A 16,356-nucleotide genomic window follows, 5' to 3' on the forward strand; every position below is an offset into this window, starting at 1 on the left:
TCATTCCCAGGATATACCAAAGAAAAGAAAAGAAAACTTTGATTACATGTATTTTGATGAAAGATAGAAACATGTGAACTAAACCTCCCACACCCAAAAGCTTTTCCATCAGTCTTTATTGAGTGCCATGGGTATCTCAGAGAGCCCCCAGCGCAGAGCTACGTTGTTTCTTAGCCAAATCTCATCATCCATTACACAAGGTTCAGTTTCTCCGTCATAAGGCAAGTCTATATACGAAAAGTAAAATGTGTTTTTATTCATTCTTGCCAATTCAGTACCATTTTCATAAACAATAAAAAGATTAGCTCACTACCTCTCCTCTTGCTTTCCAGATTATATGAAAGATTTTTTGGATCGCGCTTGCTGTGTTTAATTCAGAAGGTACCATAAGTTTGCTATTCCATCGTTGGCCTTAAGCTTAGGTTGGCTTTTTCGTTATAGCTCGTCATAACAAAACCCATCTGGAGGATTCTTCCTCCTCTCTGACCTGTACCTGCTTTCCATTTCTTTCCCATCTAATTTTATTTCTTTATATAGACTATGGAGTGAAAATCCAAAGCAAGCTGCATACTGAAATCCTACTGATTCTTAACAGCACACACTACATACAGGTCAGGAGAATCTTTCAAAGATATCATTCCTAGAAACACAAGAAAGCTGCAACACACTTACCAGAGTGTAAGGCACATTGAACTCAGCTGGGCTTCCTTCTGAGTAGACATGCATAGGATTGCACTGCTCACTGCCTTACACTGAGTCGACTCATTTGTCCATCTAGTTTAATATTTGTCAACACTAAAGAGCAGCACCTGAAAATAACAGGGGTTTAACCCGAGACCTTTCGTAAACAAAGGATGTCATCTATCCCTGAACCACAGCCCTTCCCCATAGTTTTCGCAGATGAACCTCTAAAAATAAAATGAACCCTGGAAATCCTTAAAATTTGCACAGAGAGTTTTCCTTAGGTGGCAGTGATTTCTCCCAACACTGTCCCAACCCCAGTCCTAGGTGAGCTCACCAATGGATTGATCTGTAAATCAAGTCTTTGTTACTTAATTCACTTGCAGAAAGTTTTGGGAGCAAAACATTGTTGATGTGCGGCTATATATTGTATATGCAGAACAGCAACCAATACAACTAATACAATCTCTATTTGCTGTTGTTTTCAGTCTGCAAACAATATGAAATTGATGACTCCCTCCAGATTTGCATTGCTTTTCCTTTGCATTAAAATGAAAAAAAGATAATTACTTTATAAAATTCCACCACAGCGGGCAGCAAGACGAAAGACGTAGTTTTTGTTAGAAACCAAACTGCATTGGAACAGAAAGAGTGCTGCATGCAGCGAACATGGACTGGAATGGAAACCGATGTTTTATTACATCCTTACTCCCAATAAAATAGGCATCTGTTTGACACTATTACTCATCTCTTTAAAAAACTGTGTCTTTCCTTCTGCTTTCAATTCTGCCTCTTCTTGATTACATCTTCACTCTCCTGTGTGTCTTGTTAAAAAAGACATTTTCAACCATTCTTCTTAATGTAAGTGTTCTGAATTTTGATATTTATGTCTCCTAATGGAAGCCACAACTTTTTTTTCCACCCTCCCCTTTTCCTTTCTTTAAAGGCACACAGAAAATCAACTTGGGGATTTAGAGAGTGGCAGTAGCTTATGTGAAGCTTGCAAAGCTTGTAGTTTAATAGCAGTGCCTTGAGCACCAAGTCTGCAGGGACATTAAAGTAAAATTAATTCTCATTTTATCTTGCTCTTTCAGTTTTTGCTGTTGGCCAGCAAATGCCAGAGTGAGTAGTGTGTTCACTACTGAGGAATCTTTCACATCAGTTTGTAACATGGGGATTAGTAAATCTCTCAGAGACAGAGATGCTTACAACATTACTTTGCTTTTAATGCCTTTTTATTTTATTTTCCGTCAATAGGTCTTTGGGGCTTGTAGGAATTGAATGCCTATTTCGGAAGGGGTCTACATTTGAGGGGGTTTATTGTGGTTTGCTGTAAGGCTTAGGTCGGAGGAAGCAGACTTACTGCACAGAGTTTGGAAGAGTCTGGTGTTACTATGGCCATATTTTGCAAGAAATGTTTTCTGTGGATCACTGGTTCATGAAGCACACTTCTTACACTTCCCATGTAATGTGGGGGGTGGGGTCTTGTACAACACCCCTGCAGTCACCCAAATGGGAGGTGTGCATGTTGCACTTGTTATACAGGAGGCACAAGGCTCTTGCACTCATGCTATTGTCACTTGTTTGTAATGCCCAAAGGCACTCAAGGTCTCAAGTCTATGAGATTTATTGATGTCAACCTTCTGGAAGCATTTTCTCAGGCTCCACTTACTTCAATGTAGTGATTCAAGAGTAAGAAAAGTCTTGGCCAAAATTACTGATAATAAAAGTGCAAAAGAAAACTAGGCTCACTGGTCTGTCCATTCATGCTTGTATCGTACCAAAAAATTCTTAATAAACTGAGGGGTTTGGGGTTGTTGGTTTTTTTGCACAATTACCGTATTTTTCGCTCTATAAGACGCACCAGACCACAAGACGCACCTAGTTTTTGGAGGAGGAAAAAATATTCTGAATCTCAGAGGCCAGAACAGCAAGAGGGATCACCGCGCAGTGAAAGCAGCAATCCCTCTTGTTGTTCTGGCTTCTGGGATAGCTGCGCAGCCTGCATTCACTCCATAAGACGCACACACATTTCCCCTCACTTTTTAGGAGGGAAAAAGTGAGTCTTATAGAGCAAAAAATACGGTAGATAGTTAGTTGTTAGCATAAGTGGATCCCCTTCTGCTTAAACCAAAATAAATGCCTTAAATGAGCACAGCTCTTAGAGGCGTTCGTATCTATAGGCCTCAATGTTCCCAATGGGTCAGGAGATGGGGGAAAATGAACTTATAGAAACTGATGGTGCCATCATGGAACTCATCATTGCTTAGTTTCATGGGTGGCAGCGGCGAAAAAGGCAAATTCCATGCTGGGGATCATATGGGCTGGATCTAGACACATCAAAGAAGCGTTTCAGTTTAAAGCGTTGTAAATTTAAACAGGGAAAACAGGTATAGAAAAACGGGACTCCACATCGCCATCTGGTGGCAAAATGTTATATTGCATATATAATGCAAATGAATCGCTTTTTCTTTACCAGTCTAAATCTAAATCCTTGGAAAGAACTTGAAAATAAAACTGCCAATTTGTATAATGCAATTGTACAAATCTATGGTACAACTACATTTGGAATACAGCGTACAGTTTTGTTTGTCTTACCTCAAAGGGGGTGCTTTAAACTTGGGAAACATTCAGAAAATATCAACCAAAGTGCTCAAGGGGGTGGAGTGACTCCCCTATGGGGAAAGGTTACAGCATTTGGGGCTATTGCGCTTAGAGAAAATGTGAGTGAAAGGTGACGTGATAGAAAAAATTAAAATTGCGCATTGCATTGTACCACTAGAACTTGTGGACAGCCGATGAAGAACAATGGAAGATTCGGGACAGAGAAGAGAAAAAACTTCTTCATGCAATGTATGAACTATGGCACTTGCTCCCACAAGAGGCAGTGATGGCCGCCAACTTGGATAGCTTTAAAAGAGGATTAGACAATTTCATGGAGGATAACACCATCAGTGTCTACTAGCCTGGTGTACCTTATGCTCTTTTGAATACCACTTGCTGGACTGGAAACCTCAGGATGAGAGAGTGTTCCTGTGCTCAGAATCCTGCTTGTAGGTTTCCCACATGCATCTGGTTGATCACTCTAAGAACAGTATGCTGAGCTAGATGGGTCATTGGCCTGATCCAGAAGGTTCTTCGCCTGTTATTTTTGTTCTATAGTGGAAACATAAGATTCTTCATCATCGGACATGGAAATGTCCCATGGTATTGCAGGATGAGCACTACAAGTCTCTGAGGGCCCATTTTCACCTTCATAAACTAGTATCATTGTCATCCCTTTCTCTGCTAAAGAGGTCCCTTCACTGTTGGTGCTGAGACCTCAAAGCACCATCAGACTCTGAGGGTTTACCCCCTGTTCCATCTGCTTGTTCCACAATCCTCCTGTTGGTGCTGTGGCCTCAGATGTAGAGTGATTTGTTAAAATTCACTCGTGTCCTCTTTCAACTTCATCCCAGCTCCTCACAATGGAACAAAAGCATGAGCTGCTTGTACATTGACCTTTCACCCCTTCAGACATTTCTGCCATATAACCCGCTGCAGACCTCACACAGCTTTGTATAGTGGACAGGAACTGCATTCAAACAATGGTCTGTTCCTTTCCACAAACAGACTTAAAATGAGCAACTCAGGCCCATGGCTATGTTGACATACACCTTACACTTGGCCTTCATTTTCTGTGGTTACTGATTCTTATAGTCTCTGCCAAGTTGGTGCTTTGGGTTGTATCATGAATCACAAAAGTCTCTTGCCCATCAGTACCAAAACTCTGATGCAGCCATGGACATCAGATGTTTCTGAATAACTGAACCCACTGGCCTTAGCTTAATTTTTCTACTTTAGGCCCATGTCTTTCCATGTCATAGTTTTGCTCAACTATTTTCCTGGAAGTGTAAATTACCAGCAAAGCACATGAGCAAAGCAGCAAAGAATAATTAGGTCTGACTATGACACATGGCAAACAATTATGGACTCACATACACAGACTCATTGTCAAACTTGCTCCAGGCTTGGAAATGTCTTCACATTTTTCCACAGTTTATAGAGGAATTTGGTATGTATAAAGTATATAATTAGTATTATTAAATGTGATTAATTCATACTGTGGGAAAATGTAGAAAGAACTGAAAGATAGTTTGGCGAATTCCCTCCCCTCTCCCCATTGAAAATGCAATCAAGCATGTGCATATTTGTCTCCCTGAAAATCCAAACAAAGCCAGAACACAATTATGGAATCTGGCTTTTTTCTCCCCTAGCTGAAGTAATGTATGCCCCATTTTTCATTGTCAGAATCTGTACTGAAAGTCCTTTATTTGAGTCATATCATTTCACAACACAGTTATTGGGGTCAGCTGGCTCACCCTGATATCACTCCCTATGCTCTTGCATGTCTTTCTTCTCATTCCTCTCTCAGGTTTTTATTTGGCTGCTGGTGGCAGTTCAGCGACAGACACTGCAGTCACCATTTCTAAAAAAGAAAACCTCTCATTCTCTCTCTCTCCCCCATCTCTTTCTCTCTGCAGAAGCTGTGGGAAACACAGCAACCTGGGTCTTCTTCCCATTGTTCTAGAGAAACCCCATTTTGTATCCCATTACATTGGTTTAAACGCCACATTTCTGTGTTGAAGATTAGATCACTGCAGTGTGTTTTTTGTTGGGCATCCCATGCATTTGGTCTGGAAGCCTTCTGTTAGTGCAGAATGCTACAGTGCAGTTGCTGAGAAGGAATGAGTCCCTCTCAGCATGTGTCATCTCTGCTCAGAGATCTGCACTAGCAGCTGATTTGTTACCAGTCCCAATTCAAGGTGTTACAATTAGGATATAAAGCCCTTAACAGCTAAGGATCAGCTTACTCAAAGGATCACTTTATCCCATATACGCCCATTCAACCACTTCAATCTGCAGAACTGGCACTTTTACAATGGCTGCATAATGTTCATTTCTCAGTTGTAAGGAATTGATCTTATAGTGTGGTAGCTCCTAAACTCTGGAACTCCCTGCCCACTGACATTAGGTAGGCGGCCTTTCTTGTATCACAGAAGAAGAAGACAATGATTCTTTCGGTGCTTGCTAAAAGCTTTTTTGTTCAGGCAAGCCGACTCAGACATGCAAAGCTGATCTGTAATTATAATGTACATTTTAAACTGTTGAATTTATTTATATTTCTATTTTTAATGTAGTTCTAACCTGGACATCTATTAACTATTTGAATGTATATGTTATACATTTTTAAGCTGCTTGGAGGTTTTATTTACTAGTAAATAAATTCTGTTAAATAAATTTAACAGAGCAACTGGAGATGCAGCAAGTTAAGGGATGTGGTCATGTCAGCTTGTCAATCAGGTGGACTTCACTCACTGTGCTTGAAATGTTCTATGAGGATTGGGGTCCTTTGTTTCAATCCTGGCACCTTTGTGCAGCTGCTGGGGCCTAAACCTGCCGAGTCCCTCTTTTACAGTATGGAGCTATTACGTGGCTATTATTCACTTTTGCTATGGTGCCCAAGCCTGCATCAAGAATTAATTGTCCTTACATAAAAATTCAAAGCTCTAAAAGCAATTAGGGAGATGCTGCAACTGTTAAGAGTTCTATATTATAGTATTCCATAGATACAGAAGAGCTTTTAGGCCTCTTCAACCACCTGTGCCTTGACCAGCTACATTTTGTTACACAATCTGTGGTGCATTGGAAGCAATCTACAACCTTTAAATTCCAGCCATCTATGCTCCTTGGTAGGAATGGGGTAGGCAGTCCCAAGAAGACTAAAAACTGTCTCTGCTTCCAATGTGCTGTGGTTAATCTGAAGATAAGAAACTTCAGTGTCTTCAAAATATGGTGGTCAGGTTGCTGACTGAAGTCTGGTATGTTACCACCCCCTACCTGCTAAAACAACTGCAATGGCTCCCTATCTGTTTCTGGGTTCAGGTTCAGAGCCTCAATTTGGGTCTCTATAACTATAAATAGTTTACAACCAGTGTATCTGACTTCATTTTCCCATATGAGTCTGCCTGTGCATTAAAATCATCTGTATTCCCACCTGTGGTTCCTTGATCTCAAGGAAAAGCAGGATATAAGTATTTTAAACAGAAGTAAATACTGTAAATACCCTAAATCTGGAATTAATTTTACAAGTTCTTGGGTATAGGGGATGGTATACATGTTGCTGTTTAAGCACAGAGTCAAAGCTAGCAATATATGCATTCATTATGCCACTATGGTCTTATTTCACTTAAACATCCGTAAGAGAATTGCAGATGGCTTAAGGGTTGCAGTCTTTCACTGTGAGACAGACTAAGTGATTTTTGTGTCTGTTGCACTCAACGTATTGCATATGCTTTCCTTTAGACAATAAAAGAAATTTTCAACAAATTGATTTTATTTGATTATTTGACATTCCTCCATAATGTTCCCATTTTAAACTTGAGGAAAACATTCTGAATTAATAAGATTTTGAGGAACAAGATCTAGCTTAATTAAGAGTGGAAATATGTAATGTCTGCCAGATATTTATTTCACTGTTGTGGTGCAGCAGAGATGATATATACAAAATTAAGATGTACCATTTGCTGATGACCACAAAAAGCTCTTACTGAGTGAGCGGAAGGCCATTACCAAACAGATTACCGAGTCACATACTTTCAGCCATTGTAATAAGGTTTTACTACATTACACATGTGGGAAAAGGTAAACAAACAGTTAGGTTAGGGGAGAGCATGACCTACATATTTTAAAATGTCTCATTTATTGCTCAATTTTAAGAAGATGACACACTTAAAAGTTCCATTTTCCTGTCTTCTGTGTCATGAGTCTGATGCCTTATTTCCATAGCCATATCAGACTCTCTTTGTCTTCTTGTACATTTGATCTGTTTTAGCGTGTGTTTCGAAATTACAGATGCAATCCAATGCACAGTAACCTGCCTTCAATGGCAGCACAAATTGCATCACTGCTGTGTATTTGCAGGACACACATACAAGGAAAAGCAAGGAGAAAGGACAAATCTATATGAGGGAAAAGGATAATCAGAAAGAATGGGAGAGGGTATACTAGTGGCCAAGTACATTGGTGGCCCAGCAAGTAAATCACAACATCCTAAATGTGGGTGGATTCCAGATTTTTCCCATAAATTTTTGTGTCTCTCTTCTGAAAGCAATTAATTTCATAAAAGACAAAACATTTGCCATTTTTGGCCCACAGTTTGACTCTCCAGGAGGTTCTTGAGCTTCAAATCCTGCTAGGTCAAAAACAATGGTAATAAATTTAAATTTTCCTGAAATAATCCCAAAGCGTTTAAGAATGGGGTATCAGAGTTTTAACTGTTGTGCTACAGAACAGTAAATAGACGCACGACTAAAAAGTGTCATTTGCTTGTATCCTAAAAGAAAAATTATCACAGTGCAATTCTACACATGTCTACTCCAAAGTAAACACCACTGGATTGAATGGGACTTATCCTGGGGAGGAGCACATGGGATTGCACTCCCAAGTGAATTAGTGAGTCACATATTTTGAGTAATTTCTATTAACTTTTACTATAACGCATAGGAAGAAATAAACAAATGGCTTCATTGGGGCAATTGTTACTTAGTGTCAGACAATTTGAACCTTTATTGGATCATCGTTCCATTTTCTGTCTGATGGAGCTAAGCTCCACCTAGAAAGGAGCTTCACAAATGTAGTTCAAAGCGCTTCAGATTATACATTTTATAATCTGGGTTTTCAAGGAAAGGGGCCTTCCACCTGTTTGTTCTACCCATACCTTTGGGCCAAACTAGACCTACGCAACAGAAGCTGACGGATTTGGCTATGAGGTTTAGGTGTGTGTTTAAAATTTTAGAGTATACAAAGGGAGGAGAGCTTTAAGATGTTTCCCCCAATCTGTTTCTGATATCACAATACAACCAGCAGTGAGAAAAAGCAGCAGAGTCCAGAGATGTGAAGTGGGGAAGGAAATGTTTCTCTCCCCTATCCTGTACATTCCTTTTACTGGATTTATTCTGCTGCTCCGATACTTTTATGCCAGCGTTCAGAACTACAAAGCCCTTTCAAGGGGCACACACATCATTAAAAAAAGAAAAGAAATATAGAACATTGGATGGAAAACAGCAACAGGAGTACTGTAGACCACATAAGGCATATAAAAGGTGTTAACCTCCAACCCACTTTCCAGACAAGCTGATAAGTGCTAGTTTAACAAACACAGGGATGTCTGGTTTGGCTCTTAGTTGGTATGAGACAGTCATGTTGTGGGTGGACCTCCGGATGTTGATGGACTGCAGCTTCCATCAGCCCTGACTATTAGCTGTGCTGGCCAGGGCTGATGAGGGTCGGACTCCAACAACAACATCTGGAGGGCAACCAAGTTCCCCATTCCTATGTGAGAACAATCTTACAGGGGTCCATTCTAAAACTACCATCAGCAGAGATGCTTGTGGTATGAACCCCACCACCACCACCAATTTTCTGCAGCTGGACTATGATTTGGTTAGGTTTCTGAAATGCACATGACTTTAGATTTAGAGGAGTGTTCAGAGCAACAGAACTACAATTCTCAGCATCCCTAACAAACTACAAGTCCCGTTCTTCTTTGGGGAAAGCTTCAAAAGCAGGGTGCGACCTATGAGTAGTGTTTTTATACCAGGTTGTCATGTTGGCAGAATTCTGAGAGAACACCCCTGTTTAGATAGATACAAAGAAGAGTACAGCTATAACTGCACATGACTTGAAGGGCATTCATGTGAAAGGGATGCCAGCATCCTGCAATTTCAAGGACAAATACAAGGCACAATACCGTACAGATATAACACAGCATAAAGTACATGTGAAAATGCTATAAACTATGGGGGGGGGGGGATTGGTTGTGGAAGGAAATAAATTATATCAACAATAGTGCAATGTAAAAGCAAAAATGCTCCAGACACCCATATTCTCTTACATGACTTCTTTAAAGACTTATTTTTTAAAACAAACATAAAAATTCATTCTATTGTACTGGTATAAAACAACAGTGGCATCTAGTGGCTAGTGGTATTATAAAATGCCTTTTAACTGTTTTCACTAGTAATTCATTACATTCCTCTAGATTGAACTTGGATGCCTTGCAACTCCCATACTAATGAAAATATGGAGGAAAAGTTATGTTTTGAGGATATTACGGTACATATTATTCCCTGCTGGCCCGAGTTTTAAACGATTCAATAAGTTAATAGATGGTGGTGAGGGAGTTAAATCTCTAAGCTTATTTAGAAAGGAAGCATTCACAGAGCTTGAGAACCCCTTCAACACAATAACTTCAACAGTTATTATGTTAATATAAAACAGTGTCTTATAAACCAACAATTTTGGTTTTCTGTTGACTTAATATGATGCATACTTGTTTCAAAAGCATATTAAGGAAGAAAGATACATCTGCAGAATGTGCTCAAATTACTTCTATTAATGGGAACTGTTGGGAAAGTTCAAACACACACACACACACACACACTTTAGAAGAGTGTAAGAGCAGTGATTTCTTGCATCCAGTTTAATATTAATGTGCTGTGCTAAACTAAATGGCCATGCTCCAAATCCACACAAGAAGTTAACATCCAGGACGTTCAAGCATTCCTCACTTGCAGAAGAAAAGCTTGAGTCCCTCCAAATACTAGTTGCTGGAAATCACCAATGGAGCAGGGAGTGTTCTTGCACTCGGGTCCTCTTTGCAGGCTTCCCATTGGCCAAATTGAGAAGATGATGCTGGACTAGATGGGCCTTTGGCCTGATCCAGCAAAACTTTTCTCATGTTCTTAATACTGTCCAAAAGAGATTGCATGTTGTTTCCTGGCTATTGCCCATCAATTAATAAGAAAATACACTGCATTCAAATATTCTCAAAGGGTAGAGGAAATTTTGCTTAAATTCTCATGGGTAGGGATTCCAAGTAACTGTTCTTTTTTGAACTTTGCTTACTTTCAAGGTAAATCCCATCCTCAGAAAGGAACCTTATCTCTTCTGGTTTTCTTGTGGAGCCTTAGGAGTGTCTCCCTCCTGCTTTCCCGCAGGTAAAGCATTTCCCTTCACTCACCTTTGCACCTCATACCAAATGGAAGTATCACATACAAATTATGTATGCATTAATCATGCATATGCCACTATGTGTCCCAGACCCTGTTCTGTTTTAGAAATGCTTCTGAAGTTTCTAGCTAAACTAGAGGACAGAGGGGAACTTCAGCACCTCTTCCTAGCCAGAGTATATAGCCCTTCCAACTTTCTCAGACCAGAGGATAAGCCACCAATAACATCCCCACCCCCTCCATTTCATAAAAGCCAGTGCCTGCAGAATCAGACAAGGTTCACTTAAAGGAGCATAGCCAAGGCCTTAGAGCCAACTACAATACAACTTTGCCAGTCTACTGGCAGCTCACTGCTGGGACATCTTCCATATCTCAGTCAGCAGGCCAACTGGGAGCTGTCTGTGGTCCTGACTTGCCTAAAGATTTGCTTTGCTTTGGTCTGACTCTATCTGCCTGAGGCTGAATCTAGACACATCAAAGAAGCGTTTCAGCTTCAGCGAAAACAGGTAGAGAAAAACAGGACTCCACAGTGTCACCTGGTGGCACAATGTTATATTGCATATACAATGCATATAAATCACTTTTTCTTTACCAATCCAGCTGAGTCCTGGGTGGTGGTTTCCATTTCCCCCAGTGAACTACAAGACATCTTGGCATAACCAGGCACACAGTTTTGTAAAGAACATCTTTTTTTCAAAAATGGTGTCATGTCTGTGCAGCACCTAGCACACAGATGGCACTTAACAGGTATTAAATGGCAATTAAATGCTACCCATAGCTACTGAATACTATGGTTGGACTTTGTGTTTACAATTCACTTTTTCCATTATGAGGCTGCTCTTTCTTAATGATGGTAATAATATTTCAACTATAGTCATTACATTAAAGATCTATCATCTCAGGCGACATGTTAATTGGCATTAGTATTTATGACTATATAATGACACTGATAGTCAGTGAACAGTGAAAGCACTGTTATTAATATCAGCAGTTAAGATGAATATGAAAATGAAAAAATGTGAATTATTAGTTGTCATTTGCAAATTTAATTACTGCTAAGGAATGCTGATTTTGACTGAGATACAGAAACCTATGGTTGCAATACTTATATTTTAGCAAATACAACAAAAGCACTGCTTAACATTTAAGAAAATTGACAGCTCAGAAAGTAGAAATGTCAACAGTGTGGTCTCACAGGTGGCTGTACAGATTTTCAAAGCATATTTCAGGAGCTTCAGAAACAAAAACAAGGTTATGGTCATAGTTACTTCCCTATCAGTAAAGTAGATCCAATTTTCAAAACAAACACAGTGATAACTGAAAATTCCACAAAGATTACAAAGGAATCCAGTTATAACAAGCTGAGATGGAAATGCAGACATACTTCCATTCTGTCACCCCTACCCCACCCCCTGCCTTCCCAATGTAAGAGTCAAAGACTTGTAGTATATGGGAATGGAGACAAATTCACATGCTGATGGATTCATTCTTGCCTGAGTCCCTAGGGATGGTATTATTTCTCTCATGCATCTAATTACTACTAATGAAGGTTAAGGCTTAAATTGATCCCTTAATATAGCATAATTGCATGCGTAATATTCTGATGATAAAACAGAAAAAAGAAACCAATACAGCAAACATTCGGTGATCTAAATTTAATCATTATCCAAACTCACTAGGTAGTGAATTCCTGGCTACTAAAGTGTTGATGCAATGATTCTTCAACATCAACTTCGTTGGACTGGTCATGTTGTGCGGATGCCTGATGATCGTCTTCCAAAGCAACTACTTTATTCCAAACTTTAAAATGGAAAGCGTAATGCTGGTGGTCAACAAAAGAGGTTTAAAGACTGTCTCAAGGCAAATCTAAAAAAATGTAGTATAAACACTGACAACTGGGAAACACTGGTCTGCAAGTGCTCCGGTTGCAGAACAGCCTTTACCAAAGGTGTCATGGGCTTTGAAGACACTCGAACTCAGGATGCAAGGGAGAAACATGCTAGGAGGAAGGCACGCTTGGCAAATCCACACCGTGATCAACTCCCGCCCAGAAACCAATGTCCCCACTGTGGGAGGACGTGTGGGTCCAGAATTGGCCTCCCCAGCCACTTGCGGACTCATTGTTAAAATTGTGTTTATGGAAGACAATCTTACTTGGCTACAAGTGATCGCCAAAGAAGAAGAAGAAGACTGAGTTGGCTGTTCAGGAACTTACCTGGAGCTTAATTTCAGGGACAGCTTTTCACATGCACAAAAACACACGTACGCTTGGCCTATTTCTGCCACAGAAATTATTAGGATGAATTATTAGGATGTTCTTGCTTATATGGGAGTTCTTTTTGTGCCCGGGAATTGCTGTGGAGCTTTGGATTTGAGTGTGTGTGTCCCATCTCCAACCTTTACTTAACCATTTTACCAGTAAGACAGTCTAGATCCTCAGGCCACCTGGGTAAATGAGATTGGGCTTTATCTGTCAGTTCTCTTTTACACAATTAAAGCACAATCTACTCAGAAGTACATCTCAGTGAGTTCAGTAGGACTTTCTCCCAGGAGTTCTAGTTAAGTAGATATAGGACTGCAGCCTAACAGCACAACCATGTGAAAGTCTATGTAGACGTAAATCCTATTGATTTAAATAAAGCTTATTCCCAGGTTAGCAGGTTTAGGACTGCAGTTTTCTTTGACATTCCTTTCCCCTCTCTTTGAATATTTATGTTAAGAGGGCAGCGCCATTTAAGACAGAACTACGCATTTTTGAAATAACCAAATCATTAATTTATGTTTTATGTAAATGCCAGAAGTCTTCAAGTGCTCATTTATCAAATTGCCCAAATGTATTCAAAATTATCAATTTGCCATTGTTGTTTTTTAAACTAATTGAATTAAACAGGTTTTGTTCCAAGAGTTCATGAATTGAGTGCACAACTGAATGGTAACTTCATTTTTTTCCTGAACAAAAAAAGCACTGCTAATGAACACACTGCAATTAAGGGGGAAGTCAATGTTTTCTCTTAAATGCCAACTTAGTCACAGCTCTAATGATCTGAAACAGGGGCAGGCAACCTAAGGCCCAGGGGCCGGATGCAGCCCAATCGCCTTCTCAATCCGGCCCGCAGATGGTCCAGGAATCAGCATGTTTTTACATGAGTAGAATGTGTCCTTTTATTTAAAATGCATCTCTGGGTTATTTGTAGGGCCTGCCTGGTGTTTTTACATGAGTAGAATGTGCACTTTTTATTTAAAATGCATCTCTGGGTTATTTGTGGGGCATAGGAATTCGTTCATATTTTTTTCAAAATATAGCCCAACCCACCACATGGTCTGAGGGACAGTGGACCAGCCCATGGCTGAAAAGGCTGCTGACCCCTGATCTAAAAGCACAGGGCACAATCTGCTGGCTCACTTCATTTCAAAGTGGACTCACACAACAAAGTATTAAGTCTGAGCTAGGTTGCCCTATTACAAAAAAACAAAACAAAACAAAACAAAAAAGCTAGAGCTAAATGGTTAATTAACTGTGTGGATACAGCATAGCATGAACCCGACAACTGACTCCATAAAATGTGTCCTGCTCTGGTTAAAATTATAGAGCTAACCATAAACTAGTAGAACAATAGTAAGCTGTTGCAAAACCAACAGAAACCCTAAATGCATTTGAAAGTTAAAGTACTAATACATTTGACTACATGATAATGGAAAACAGAGCTCACCATTATGCATCAAATGATAATCAGTTACAGAAATCTGTTAATGCTTGCCCTTCAAAGAAACCCATCAGGAAACTCTATCGAAATATATGTGCAGATCACGAAAGGAAATAACAAAAGGGTTAGCTGAGATCCCCCTTTTTTTAATAAAGACACTTTGACAGATTTCCTGACCTCATTTTTATGAATATGAGTATCAAAATAGTCAAAAGCTATGGATATATCTATATGGAGGGTGTTATATTCAATCTGGGCTTGAAATGTATATGCTGCAGCCAATAGCAAAGGTTGTGTCCACGATATTCATTATCAGATTTGTACGTAAATGCCATGATATCATCACTTAGGAGCGTATAAGTCATTTCACATAATATAGTTTTATGCTACCCTGCTGGAGTTCATTTGCAGATAGGCTATACTGTAATGAAAAGAGAATTCATAATGATGCCTCAAGACTCTGAGATGCACAGAAAGGGATGCAATTCCATACAAAAGCCAAGTGTCACATTCAGAAACATCCATTTGTGCCACACCATAGCAGGAATTATTGCAGAAATGTGGTCTTCCAGATCCCAAACAAAATAACTGGGAAATTACACCCATTGATTGAAGTAGAATTTAATTGCTGAATGAAGATGCCACTTTAATTTCCAGTCCTATGCTCCACTGCTGTTGTTTAAATAGCAGAAGTTAAAGCTTGGGAACACGATTGGGTTGCCAGTGGAACAGTTTGCATTTTTTTCCATACAAGGTAAGAAAACCCTGCATATAGGCACATACATCTCACAAAGCATATGGATCTGTTATGAATGAATTCAAATCTACTGTGTTTTTGATAGTGGCTCCCAGTTCCTACTAAAATGTCAATCCCATTGGTGCTGTTTTAGGCTCTGGGCTTAATGGTTTAACAGAGGCACACAAACCACTCATTAGATGGAAATGTGTATTGCTTCAGAATGTGGTAAATTATCCATGCTGTATCTGGGAGCCTTCCTACTCATTCTGCTGAGCAGAGCCCTAGACTTGGCAAGCCCTGACAGCACTAACAGCTGTTCCAAGCTTTTCCCCAGCAAGTTATGACATGAGTTTTCATCTCTTCGTTCTCCAGAGCTTTCCCTTTATAGGCAAAAGGTAGGTCTCAAAGACCAGTAGTTCTCTCATACTAGGGATCTACCAATCTCTCAATTTTTCATTTTTTTCAATCACAACCAGTTTGTGATTTATTTATTTTTAAAAAAAGGCATCACAAAAAATCAGGCATAATTTAGTGCAAATATTTTCCTAACATGCACATTTTTCCAAAGCATTATTCTCTAATATAAAGCACTGTGTTATTTTCACAAATGTAGACATTTTACGCACATTTTAACATGCACATTTTGTTCACATTATCTGATGGGAGAACTGTGTTCCAGAATTCGGAGAAGTGCAGATTTCAAAGGATGGTTGTGTTTTAGTTTGCATATTGTCTTTGAAACTGTGAATTAGGTAGGTTTGCATTTAAATGTTGACTGAATCAAAATTATCCTCCATGCTGACCTTAAGCAGGCCCTCCTAAGTTGCCAGCTATAACACCAAGCATGCCTTGAACCAGCTCCCTCACCCATTTTAATCCCTCTGGCAGTAAGGTTCCCCTACAAAGTATGTTACAGTGCTCTGAACACCATCTGTGATCTGCTCGCATTTACTCACTTTCATATAATGCAATGCTCTGAGACAGAAAATTCGATTAAAGCAAATAATTGCACACTGACCTCTATTTTTCCTCCTCATATACATTCCTTAAATCTCTCTCAGCCCTATTATATTTTGAAAATGATTGTTAGTCCTGTTCATGCATCTAAATAGGGTAGGGCGACTGCATTGTGGGGGGAGCATGATTACAGTGGCAGCTCCCCTTCCCCAATTTCCACTTA

General features: G+C 39.6%; 1 protein-coding gene across 2 annotated transcripts in view; it reads right to left on the minus strand.

The window, feature by feature from the left end:
* CACNA2D3 (calcium voltage-gated channel auxiliary subunit alpha2delta 3) overlaps positions 1-16,356 on the minus strand; it is a 488,574-nt gene that overhangs the window by 303,380 nt on the left and 168,838 nt on the right. The window lies entirely within an intron of this gene.

The sequence above is a fragment of the Podarcis filfolensis genome, assembly GCF_964270895.1.
Source record: "Podarcis filfolensis genome assembly, chromosome: 2".
NCBI classification, from domain to species: domain Eukaryota; kingdom Metazoa; phylum Chordata; class Lepidosauria; order Squamata; family Lacertidae; genus Podarcis; species Podarcis filfolensis.